Here is a 13,557-nt window from a genome sequence, read left to right as displayed (position 1 = left end):
CATTCCTAATTGCATTAGGAATGATAAATCCATATTAGGCCCTCCCCTAGATCATTGGGCCGCATATAAGGCTCAAACCGGGCCTAGTTTAGTACATTGGCCATAACTTCCTCAATATTCATCGGAATTGGGCTTATAATATATTGTTGGAAAGTTATTGTCAAGCCCCATCCAACTACACTACTATTGGACCCGTATCATGGACCAACCAAACTGGATCGGCTGTTTTCTTAAAATAAAATTTCAAAAACAGAGAGAAGAGAAAATAAATTAAAAGTATCCGCAACACTAAACTTTCCACACTTTCACTTCATTCGATTATTCAATTTTTAAATGAATAATATGAATAAAATTCTTGCTCTCTTGCCACCTTATATATGAGGATGAGCATGTTGGGTGGGAGCTTTATCTAATATAGAGCGTTGACTCAATACCTACACTCTGTCTTATGCCACTATCTCATTCCCCCACCCAAAAAAGTGATTAGCCATGCTTTTCCTAATAAAATTTTATTATACATTTGAAAACAAGGAAAGTCCATCTTATGTAAGGTCTAATCAGTCACTTATACACTAATAAGTTCTAAATTACTCCTGTATATTAAGAGAGTGTTAATATCATCGTAATAAAGCGTAGTTAATTAGTTAATTAACTTATCACAAAAAGTTTTTAGGCACCAAGAATGAGAAGAACCCATAGATTTATAGGTGATGTAATTACATAACTTAGCTGCAATCTAATGATCCACGTGTATTACGCCTGATGCTGTCGTACAACATGTCAAAGACCTGTGTTTAGCTCGTGTTGTAGGTGTGATGCCTCGAACGACCAGCACTTCGCATCGACAGTGGGCTGTAAACTTATTAAGTTAGATGGTTGTTGGGTGGGGTTTGTTTTGTTTGGTTATGTTTTTGTTTGTAGCCTTTGTTGCTGTAATGTTTTGTTTGTATACTCATATATCTTTTGTTCTTGGCAGGGTGATACTCCAACCAATGAGGACAGGAAGATTACTTCCATATACCGACGAGACCCTGTCCCCAAAGTGCCTAAGGCCCCTGCCGACTTTGGGGCAAGTGGTGAAGTCAGTGCTAGTAGGTCCCGTAGTAGGGCACGGTCCAGACCCCGCTCCATAGAAAGTAGTGGCCCAACACCTGAAGATCAGCGGAGGACAACTTTACATGCGGCCGTCAGCGAATTAGTGCGACACTATGGGCTGGATTTTAATAGTTTGGAGAATGTTGTACAAGGGTTTGATTGTCCAGTGATGGACAGTGTTTTTCTGGACCATAGTCCAGTGAGCAGCTCAATAAGAATGTTGAAAAGTTTGGCACTGGTAGCATTTTTTTCCCCCTATTCTGTTTTATCAATTTTCAAATTATTTTCACTTTTCTGTCATCATTAATATTGGTTCAGGGTCTTTCCTCCAAGTCATTTGGGATTTCTAATTTCAATATTTCCTTTTTTTTTTGGCTTTATCGATTTCATACAGCTGTCCTGACTGCTGATGCTGCTAATGCTTATGAAGTTCACTAGGCTAGCATTGTGGAGGTAAGTAGTACTCTCTTAGATTAGGAGTACTATGATTTTTGTATAGATTATAGGTTAGAAATCATCATTAGGGTCCTCGTTAGGGTCAATATTGATTTTTGTTTATGATTCTTATGTCTGATTTTTTTTGTGAAATATATGATGTTTTATGTGTTAGAAATTACAAAATGTTGATGGTCATGTTTGATTAATGAAAACTAAGTGAGACTTCAGGAACCAAAATCACTCAAACACATGTTTAGAAAAGAACCACAGGCTGCATAATTGCTTCCACCATAGCACAACATCAAAACAAGCATCACATCAAGCATGACAGTTGTAGGGAATAATTTCAAGCGTTAATTGTAGGGAATAATTTCAAGCGTTAACCCCTAGCTCGAACCCCACTGTGATCATACACTAAAGTACGGTGGCGTCAAAAAGGGAAAAAGATAGAGTAAAAGAGTCGCCAACAAGCTTTAGGAACTTGTAAACCATTCACAGGGTGAAGGTTGCACCCCTTGACGATCCAAGAGATTATCAACTCCATAAGGTCTAGAACCAAATAAGGTTTCGGGGATGATGGTACAAATCCAACCTAAAAGAGATTGAACCTGCCCTAATAATAGGCCTCTACTTTATTCTGATCGTATTCATGTGCGCTTTCTGACTAACATGCAATCAATAGGATTAACCCTAAACCTGTTTATCTATGTTGGTTGAATATTAATGCACAAACAAAACTATTATTGGCGATCACTTGAATTATATTCACAATTAACCCTAACCAAGATTATCAATTATCTTATTAAGCGTGATTACAAGTACCAATTCCCTTTAAACATGCATAAAAGGTGTGATCAAGCAATAAATAATCAAGCAACATAATAAATAATAAATATCATGAATAATAGTTATAATAATAATAATAATATTATCGTCATAAATAAAATAATCATCATCAAAATAATAATAATAATAATAATAATATTCATAATCATCATAAATTATAACAATTATAATCATATTCATGTTCATGTTAATATTCACTAGTGGAAAAAATCTTATTTTTAACAAGCTATTCGTAACGGACATATGATTTTCCGTTACAATTAAGTCATTCGTAACGGGCAAATTCAATGTCCGTTACAAAAAAGTTGTGAATTGGGAAGGAAAAGGGTTATTCGTAACAGACAAATTGGTGCCCGTTACGAAAAAGTTGTTATTCGTAACGGACAGATTGGTGCCCGTTACGAATAAGTTGTTATTTGTAACAGGCATTATTCTGCCCGTTACGATTAACTAACTAATCGTAACCAACAAATATTGCCCGTTACAAATAGAAAAGTCAACAGAATTTTGACCTTGTTATTTGTAACTAACATGGGGTGTCCGTTACGAATAAGGTTTTAAAGTAAGCCCTAAATTTTTACTTTCCCCTTTCTCACTCCCTCTGTAAAAAAATTTCCTCTTTCTCTCTCCAATATTAAAGCAGCTCCCGCGCGCAAGGTCGTCGTCCTCACCTCCCTCAACTCCATTGAAGGAGCTCCAAGCTCAGTTCAATCTTTTGCTCCTCTCATTCTCACTCTTCTCCTCCATTGAAGCGCACTTTGAGTTCTCCATTATTGAAGCGCACTCTGAGTTCTCCATTATTGAAGCGCACTCCGAGTTCTCCATTGAAGCGCTGTCTGAGTTCTCCATTGAAGCGCTGTCTGAGTTCTCCATTGAAGCGCTCATAGTTCTCCATTAAAGCGTACTCTTTCTCTCTCCTCCCCCAATTTCGTAACCCTTGTTTCAGTTTGCTTAATTGCAATTACTTAATTATAGGTTTTTTTTTTCCCCAAATTAATTGATTGATTTTACTATTTTCCATTTGTTTTGGGTTTTATTATGTTTTAGTTTAAAAGCCTTTGAATTTTGAGCTAAGTATGAATTAATTGATTGATTTTTCCCCAAATTATTACTATCTTTCTGGATCCCCCCTTACATCGTGAATCCGTATATTTGCAGTTGCCCTGCGCATGATAAGCTTTGGATGTGATTACCACTGGGCACAAAAAGATTCTCGCTTTGATCAAGAGGTAGTTTTATATTTTGTGCTCTAATTAAATTGCAGCATTGGTCTCTCTCTGCACTTGTGTTTCGGTCTTGTTGTCTCCTACAGTCTTACCCAAGATATATAGTTTTTCTTTGCTAAAGCTAGCTGACTAAGTCATTTTTAATACCACTTATCACTTGAATGGAATACCATTAGTTAAAATAATGCAATACTTCTCCCTGCACTAGGAACTTCTACGTGCATTATTTTTGACTGTTTGGTGGATTGTCTAAAGTGAGGTTGAAATGTACTGGTATTTTTTTGAATATGTCTTGCAAAAGATTTGGCATCTAAGGAGGGATTTTCTTTATAAAATTGCTAATTATTTTGTTTATTCAAATGATTTTAAATTAGGAATGTAATGTAGATTCACTAGATTGCATGTTTATAGTTTTATATGGAAGGTTGGCTTATTTGACTAGTACAATACAACTGGAAAAATTAGTATAGATTTAAGTTTGCTTGTAGCTCAAGTAGTCAACCTATGGTTATCCATGTTTTCAGTCTTTTCACTTCCACATTGAAATGAACAAATAGAGGACATAAGAGATTGAGGGATGCCCTCAAGTGGTTGGGGGTTCGATACTCATTCCCCCATTTCTGTGATAGTATCTTTTTGTCAATAAAATAATAATATTAAGTTGTTACTTATTATGATATTTAAATTACTCATTTCTCATGAAACTATCTCACTATATAGTTTATCAATAAGGTTAATCCTTTAAAATGAGTAAAAAAACCAATCACAATACGATGAAAAGGTATTTGTATTATCAACATAAAACTTATCTCATGTCTTACATTATAATGTTAGTTGTTCAATTTAACGTTACTCTAAAATTGATTAAAAGTTACCCAATAATTATTTGATATGATATACATACATTAATATCGTTAAACATCCGAGAGTGAGGGGTAGCTCAAGTTGATAGAACTTCCCTCTCTATATATATGTATTATTATATGTATTCTTAAACATCCGTTGAACACAAAATTTAATGGAGAAAATATTAACTCTTTTAATCACTATAAGAGGAACAAAAGTTTAAAAGTTCATATTTCAAATAACTTTTGAATGTTATCAAAATAAAAACCTTTACAAAATTGTTATCTGACCCTAAGTTTAAAAGTTTTACTACAGTGATATTCCTGGCCATTTGTTTGGAAATGGAAACTTACTTCTATTTAATTTGATATTTTGATTTTGGTGGGAAATGGGAGTGACTTGAATATGATGTTTCAGGAGCAGCTCGGTCCTTAGCTCCCTCAACTCCATTAAAGCAGCTCCGTCCTCATTTCAAGATGGTGATTTGATGCGGCTTAAATCTGACAATTTGGTATGAGTAATTAATTGTTTTGTAGCTTGTTTTTTTTGTTTAATTAGTACATTGCATTGAGAGTTTCTTTCTTATGATTTTTGTTTAATTTTCTTCCAATTTTCTGCCAATTCAAATGTGTTAATATTTATTATGCATTATATTTTCATATGCTTAGATACCCGTTCAAGATTTACTCATTAGGAGTAAATCTTGAATAGTCCCCGTTTGGGACTGTTCTTGGAATTGTATTCTCACTTAGGATGTAAATGGTTGCTTGTTTTTCGGAAGTAAAGGTAATTTTGTGTTAGCATTCCCTAATGTGTTCTCGGGGTACATATGTAATTAAGAAATTAATTACATCGTGTACTTTGAGAACCATAGGGAAATGCTGCCGAAATTTCCTTAGGGCCGAAAAATGGTCAACCATTTGCTAGTGAGAATACACTTCCAAGGATGGGTTAGGTTGGAGCGATAAGGACCTTTGGAATCATGCATTTGGAATGTGTTGATATGTGATGTTGAATATAATTTGTTTCTTGGGTTTTAATCATACATTTTTAGAAATGGACCGTCGTTGGATGTATAGTGGTTCTCGAACCACACCTGAATACTTAGCCGAGGTCAAAGAGTTCTGTAGAATCGCAGTGCAACACCAATGGAGTACACTCGTTGAACAAAGGCTAACCAAAGCAAGACCTATTTTCTGCCCTTGTCGTGATTGTAACAATGTGAAGAGGTGGAAAGACATTAAGAAAATAGAGGACCATTTGATTATTCGTGGGTTTATGCCAGACTACAGTATTTGGTATTGGCATGGCGAAAAATTTCCTCCCGCGGATAATTCTTCTATTAACGACAATGAAGCTGATGAGAGAGAGCCGAATGGTTTTGATGATAATGAAGTGGGTTTTAATGATGATGTTGAGGAAGACAGGATAGAAGAGATGATAGACGGATTAGGAGATCATGTTAATGAAGATTCTCATATATATGAGAATGTGTCGAAAGCAGTTGAGACACCGTTGTATCCTGGTTGTTCTAAGTATTCCAAGCTTTCTGGGATTTTAACTTTATATAACTTGAAAGCGAAGAGCGGGTGGACCAACACTAGTTTCACTTTGTTGTTGGAAACCCTCTCTGATATGTTTCCAGAAGGAAATGGCATTCCTAAGTCGACTTACTATGCGAAGAAGTTGATGTGTCCATTGGGTTTAGAGTACACCAAGATCCATGCATGTCCTAATGATTGTGTGCTATGTCGAAAGGAGAATGCAAAATTGGATTCTTGCCCAAAGTGTGGTGTGTCACGATACAAGCGAGAGGGCTTAAATAAGGATCCCTTGAAGTGGCCACCAGCTAAGGTAGTATGGTATCTTCCTATAATACCAAGGTTGAAGCGCCTGTTCTCAATTAAGGATGAAGCAAATAAGTTGGTTTGGCATGAAAATGAGAGGAAGAAGGATGGGTTGATCAGACACCCAGCTGATTCGTTGCAATGGAAACACATTGACAAGACATTTCTAGAATTCGAGAAGGAGCCGAGGAACATAAGACTGGCATTAAGTACGGATGGGATGAATCCATTTAGCACCCTTAGTAGTCAACATAGTACATGGCCTGTTCTTCTGTCAATATACAATCTACCTCCTTGGTTGTGCATGAAGCGCAAGTACATCATGTTATCACTTCTAATCCCATGTCCTAAACAACCTGGCCATGAGATAGATGTTTATTTGGAGCCCCTTATTGACGATTTGAAACTGTTGTGGGATGATGGTGTTGTGACATTTGATGGTCTTTCGGGTACAAATTTCAGATTAAGAGCCATGGTGTTTTGTACTATTATTGATTTTCCTGCATATGCAAATTTGTCGGGGTACAAAGTCAGAGGACAAAAACCATGCCCTATTTGTGAGGATGACATGCAAATTACACGCTTGAAGCATTGGGGGAAGAATGTGTACATGCATACCAGACGATCACTTCGTCGAAATCACCCATACAGGAAGATGAGACAACAATTCGACGGGCATGTTGAGAAGGGAGTGAGTCGTGAGCCATTGACAGGAATTGAAGTGTATGAGAAAATTAAAAATGTTAAGACAATCTTCGGTAAGATGCACAGAGAGATACCGAAGAAGGGTGTGTTGTGGAAAAAAGTGTCTAAGTTGTGGGATCTGCCTTATTGGAAGCACTTGTCAGTTCGACATTGTCTTGATGTTATGCATATTGAAAAAAATGTTTGTGAGGCACTAATTGGGACTTTTTTGAATATCAAAGGAAAGACAAAGGATGGTGTTAATGTGCGTAGAGACATGAAGGAAGCCAAAATTCGACCTAAGTTATGGGCTGAGGAAAATGAAGCAACAAAAAAAGCATTTTTGCCCCATGCGTGTTATACATTGTCTAGAGAAGAAAAAAGGATCTTTTGTGAGTGTTTGAAAGGAATCAAGGTGCCGACTGGGTATTCATCGAACTTAAGGTGTTTTGTTTCTACTACTGATAAGAAAGTTGTTGGTATGAAGTCCTATGATTGTCATGTGATGATGCAAGTGTTCATGCCAATTGCACTCCGAGGCCTTTTGCCAAAACATGTTAGGCATGCTATTGTGAAGTTTTACTTGTTTTTCAATGCAATTTGCAGTAAGGTGATAGATCCAAAAACACTCGACGATATGGAATATGATATTTCTGAAACATTATGCAAATTCGAGATGTATTTTCCTCCTTCCTTTTTTGACATAATGACTCACCTTGTTATGCACTTGCCTCGTGAGATAAAGGAGTGCGGTCCTGTATTTATGCGTTGGATGTACCCTTATGAGAGGCAAATGGGTACTTTGGCAGATAAGGCAAAGAACAGAGCAAAGACAGAGCAAATCCTGAAGGGAGCATCGTGAAAGGGTTCATAGCAGAGGAAGCAGGAACTAGTGTTTTTAGCTAAGGCTAAAGAAATTGGGATTCCGACTTCTCGTCACGAGGGAAGACTTCAAGGAAAGGGTACAGTAGGTCGGAAATTGGTTAAACCTCCACTTGATCGATATAAGAAAGCCCACCGATTTGTGCTACAAAACCTATCTGCAGTTCATCCATATATTGAAAAACATCTTCATGAGTTGAAAATTCACAATCCCAGGATCATCTCCTATGCGTTGATGCAGGAGCATAATCGCCACTTTGTTGAGTGGTTTGAAGGCCAAGTGAAGCTTGAATTGAGTAGAGATGAGAATGTTTCTGAAACGATCAAGTGGCTTTCACGAGGTCCACAACCATTTGTGTATATTTATGAGAGTTACGATATCAATGGATTTACTTTTGCCACTTGTCGTCAAGATGAAAAAAGTGTGCAACAAAATAGTGGTGTTGTCATGGTTGCATCTTCTACTGAATACTCAAGTTCTAGGGATACAAGGCCATTTGAAGCTACACAGGCATATTACGGTGTCATTCAAGAAATCTGGGAGTTGGATTATGTTAATTTCACAATTCCTTTATTTCGTTGCACATGGGCTGATAACCGTCGTGGTATGAAAACCGATGAGTTATTTGGATTCATCTTGGTTGACTCTAGTCGTTATACTGATGGTGAAGAGCCTTTTGTATTAGCCTCACAATCGAAACAAGTATTCTACATCAAGGATAATATAGATCCGCAATGGCGTGTTGTAGTTGAAGGCAAGAGAAAAATTGTGGGTGTGGAAGATGTTGTGGATGAAGAAGAGTATGACCAATTTGATGACATCCCGCCTATAACAATGGGAGTGCAACCTCTACAAGAAGGGGAAGATATTGTTGGTGATGTAGAGTATGATCGTGAGGAAGGGTTAGTGGTTCCTATACCTACAACCAAGGTTTGTGTTATTGTATTCCTTTAACAATAGTATTTTTTTGCAATTAATATTGAATTTATTAAATTGGTATATCTAAATCATTAATTTCTTTATTGTATAGTATTTACATTAATATGATTTTATTATTATGATTTTGATTCTATTATTGTTAATTTCATTCTTTGTGTAGGTGTAGGCATACTACAATGGAAGAAAACAGAGATGATCATGATGGACAGGAACAATCTGGTGACATGGATGCCTCCACTTCCCAAGTAAAATCTTCTACAAAAAAGGGACGAGGCCCGTCCAAATCAGTCCAAACAATTACACCCGTGTTCCTCGAATTTGATGAGTTTGACATGTCTATTGGAAAGTGGGAATCTGCTTATGGGAAGCAAATTGGTAATTGTGCTCAAAGAGTTAACATTAATGTGAAGGGATATCTAAAGTATGATAAAGTTCAAAAGCAAAACTTGTGGGAGGAGAGTAAGGTAATTACGATATAAATATGGTTTATTGCTCTAAATTTAACGATACTTATAATTAATTATGAATATTAACATTCTCTAATTTTGTAGCGGAAGTTCCACATTGATGATCCCAAGGGTAGTAAAGAGAAGAAGTTCCACGAAGCTATTGGTGCTAGATTTAGGAAGCACAAGTCTTGGTTAGTTTCACGATTCATTACTAAGGAAACTGCACCTCCGCCTGACTCACCAAGTGCAAACATTAAGCCCTGGGAGCTTTATGAAGGTTACATCACAGAAGAGCAATGGAAAGAGTTTGAGACATATTGCAATACAGATGAATTTAAGGTGTGTAAGATATTATGAAAGTATTTTTCACATATATACTTTATTTCAACTACAATACTACTTACAATAGCTTTCCATTTTGTAATAGGCTTTGAGTGAAAAAGGCAAGGAAAATGCAAAGAATAATAAGCATCGCCACCATCTAGGCTCCAAGAGTTATGAGAGGGCTCGAGTTGATTGGAGTAAGACCAATAGAATTCCAGTAGAATCTTCAACCTCAAGCACCACAGAGTCCACAACAAGCTGTGTAATGAGTGAAAAGCTTAAAAATCGGTCTCTTTATTGGATTTTGGCCCGTCAAACTCGTAATGCAGATGGATCGTGGGCTATAGACCCGAAGAATACCGAAATCCAGCAAATAGCCAATGCTATTGTAAGTGTTGTTCTAAGTAACCAAGTATAGTTTTTTTTTTAGTTACTTGTTTATACTTTTGAGCTGATAAGTGATCAGGCCTTTTCTGTTTATTGCTCATTTCCTGCATTGTTTAATGGGAGGCCTTTTCTGTTTATTGCTCATTTCCTGCTTCCTGCGTTGTTTAATGGGATTTGCTAAAGTTGAGGCCTTTTCCGATCAGTTCTAATCAGTCCCGATCAGTTCTGATCAGTTCCGATCAGTTCTGAAATTACAGTTCTGATCCGTTCTGAAATTTCAGTTCCGATCATTTCTGAAATTTCAGTTCTGATTAGTTTCAATCAGTTATGAAATTTCAGTTCTGATCAGTTCCGATCAGTTCTGATCACTTCTGAAATTTCAGTTATGATTAGTTCTGAACAGTTCCGATCAGTTCTGAAATTTCAGTTCTGATTAGTTGTGCTGTGACCGTTGTGACCCCTTCATCATCTCAATTAGTTGCCTTAGAATAGTGATTGAAATCATAAGAATCGACTAAAGTAGGTTGATACAATCAAATTTGCAGCACAGACATGCATTCATTGTTTCTTGCTCTTCTTTATGCAATCAAAGTACTTTCTGTCCTGGCTCTTGTTTGCACTCTTCTTCTTTGTTTCTCCTTATTTGATTACTTACTTCTACTATATTCTCTGTTTTCCCTATGTTCCTCTCTGTCCCTAATCTGAATGTGGCTCAGCATGTCGTAGTAGTGGTAAGTATCTGTCTTTGTGCAAATAATCAAGTCCAGCAATCATGTCATAAGCTCTTCTGAAATTTCAGTTCCGATCAGTTCTGAAATTTCAGTTCTGATCAGTTTTGATAAGTTCTGAAATTTCAGCTCCGATCAGTTCTGAAATTTCAGTTCTGATCAGTTCCGATCACTGAAATTTCAGTTCCGATCAGTTCTGAAATTTTAGTTCCAATCAGTTCTGAAATTTCATTTCCGATCAATTCCGATCAGTTCTGAAATTTCAGTTGCGATCAGTTCTGATCAGTTCTGAAATTTCAGTTCCGATCAGTTCTGAAATTTCAGTTCTGATCACTTCCAATCAGTTCTGAAATTTCAGTTCCGATGACTTTCGATCAGTTCTGAAATTTCAGTTCCGATTAGTTCTTAAATTTCAGTTCCGATCAGTTCTGAAATTTCAGTTCCAATCAGTTCTGAAATTTCAGTTCCTATCAATTCCGATCAGTTCTGAAATTTCAGTTCTGATCAGTATTTAGAGTGTTCCACCTATGAACAAAATTCATGAAGGGTAGTGTGAATATGCTCTTGGAATTTCGAAATTCTCTTTACCTACATTTGTTGGATATGAACAAAGTCAATGTGAATGTTCTTTTGAGGTAGGACTTTGAGAGATGAAAGAAATGCTTTTAGTCATGATCGATAAGAAATTGCACATACGAGTGAAGCTTGGATTTGGTAGTGGTTGTTTGCAAGAGCAGTGTAAAATATCATGTATTTCTAAGTCCTTTAAGTACCGCTAATATTTGATGAACTCACTTTTAATATGATCAATTTTTTTTATTAGTAGTAGATCGGAATGTGCCATTATTCAAACTTTTATGTTTTAGCCTTTTATGATGTATCCTTCACAAGAACTTATTGTTAGCTAAGTATATAGTAGAGTGTTGGGGTTTGTTATAAATTTCCTTCAAAGACTTTGTGGTCTTGTATCATTGTTAGCATTGTACAAACTACAAAGATTTTAGGTTAATACTTTGACTGCTGGAATCCTACTAGTAACCAAACCACGATGCTTGATCATGAGTTGTATCCTGTAATGTGCCTCATGCAAGTTTCTTGAGGTGTTAGCTCCACTAGCATTTTTTTTTTCTTCACAATTCTGGAAGATGCGCTGCAGTAATACAATGTGCCATTAATTAATAGTGGTTTAAGTCACTAAGAAATTTGTAAATATGTATTACACACCAACGAATAATTGGTAGAGCCAAATATTGAGGCACTCCATATTGCATGTGGGCAGGTTCATGACCAGGTGTTTGTGTAATTTAGTTGCTGTACGTTGTTTCCTAGTACCGTCACGAGATTAAAAATTAAATTTGATCTTATGTTTCTGCCTTCAATTTTTGTTTTTGGAAATGTTAAGGTGTGTTTGGTTATGGCTTTCATGTGTGCTGCACTGCTACTATATGGCTTTAGGGAGAAGTTCTGCAGCTTTAAAATTGCTGTCTCTTTTAGTTCTGCAATTATTACCTTGTCTTCAAGTTGATTAATATTATCCATTATGCACTATTGTTTGTCTCAATTCCGATCAGTTCTGAAATTTCAGTTCCGATCAGTTCTGATATTTCAGTTCTGATCAGTTCTGAAATTTCAGTTCCGATGAGTTCTGAAATTTCAGTTCTGATCACTTCCTATCAGTTCTGAAATTTCAGTTCCGATGACTTTCGATCAGTTCTGAAATTTCAGTTCCGATCAGTTCTGAAATTTCAGTTCCAATCAGTTCTGAAATTTCAGTTCCGATCAATTCCGATCAGTTCTGAAATTTCAGTTCCGATCAGTTCTGAAATTTCAGTTCTGATCAGTTCTGACCAGTTCTGAAATTTCAGTTTCATCCTATATTATGTGTGCTTTGATTTCGGTTGATGTACATTCAACCTACTGTTGCAATCAAAATTTTGGATTAGGAGGTAATTGCATTCTTTAATCACACAAGAATGATTATATATGTTTTTATATATGCTGTAGGCTACAAGTCTATTTATGGATATCATTTTTTTTCAATTCAGGTTCTTGTTCTGCCATATCTTATATATGTTTTTTTTTAATAGTTGGAAAACTTGCAAAAGAATGATGAAGGAAACAATTCAAGTGATGTTATTGGTATGGATGCCCTCGACAAGGCTTTAGAAAAAAGGGATCACTGCGGGCATGTAAAAGCACTAGGAAGGTGTGGGGTTGGAGTTAGTCACACACAAGTATTTGGGAAGGGATACAAAAAGGGTAAATCATCCGGCCAAGGTGGATGCTCATTAGAAGAGTTAGAATCAATGAAAGCTACCTTAACTCAAGAATTTGAGGCGAGGCTAGAAGAAAAGGTTGAAGAGAAGCTTCAAGAGAGGATCGAAGAGAGGTTGGAACAACGGGTGGCAATGGAGGTGAAAGCTTATCTCGCCAATTTACTACCACAGATGACCGGTGACGTGGAGGCATTTCAAGGAATGCAAGTGATTACGAACATGGAGGCAACACAAAGCCCTCGTGTAATAGAGGTATATGTCTTTAACTAATACTAAAGATATGACTTTACATGGTTAACATGTATAATCACTAGGTGAAAAAACCACTTAGCCACCGGTTCAAAACCCCCCTAAGCCACCGGTTTTGAACCGGTGGTCATTTGGGGGGTGGCAATAACCCCAAGAAAGGCCACCGGTTCAAAACCGGTGGCAAAAATGATTATTGCCACCGGTTAACCGGTGGTAATATTTATTATGGCCACCGGTTAACCAGTGGCAAAAACCCATTCCCGCTTTTTTGAAAGGGGTTTTTGGCACCGGTTCTGTTCAAAACCGGTGGCAAAAATGGCCCAAAAAAATAATTTTTTTT

At 36.7% G+C, this 13,557-nt stretch overlaps 1 long non-coding RNA gene across 1 annotated transcript; it reads left to right on the top strand.

Annotated features, from left to right (window-relative positions):
* The first annotated feature begins 2,991 nt into the window (after positions 1-2,991).
* LOC145600135 (uncharacterized) lies at positions 2,992-13,221 on the top strand. The gene is made up of 3 exons (XR_014104252.1): positions 2,992-3,280; positions 3,538-3,608; positions 13,168-13,221. It is a non-coding gene; the product is annotated as an uncharacterized LOC145600135 (long non-coding RNA).
* Positions 13,222-13,557: the final 336 nt, after the last annotated feature.

Source organism: Chenopodium album, chromosome 1 (assembly GCF_948465745.1).
Source record: "Chenopodium album chromosome 1, dcCheAlbu1.1, whole genome shotgun sequence".
NCBI classification, from domain to species: Eukaryota; Viridiplantae; Streptophyta; class Magnoliopsida; order Caryophyllales; family Amaranthaceae; genus Chenopodium; species Chenopodium album.
This window is presented reverse-complemented; position numbering and strand designations above follow the sequence as displayed.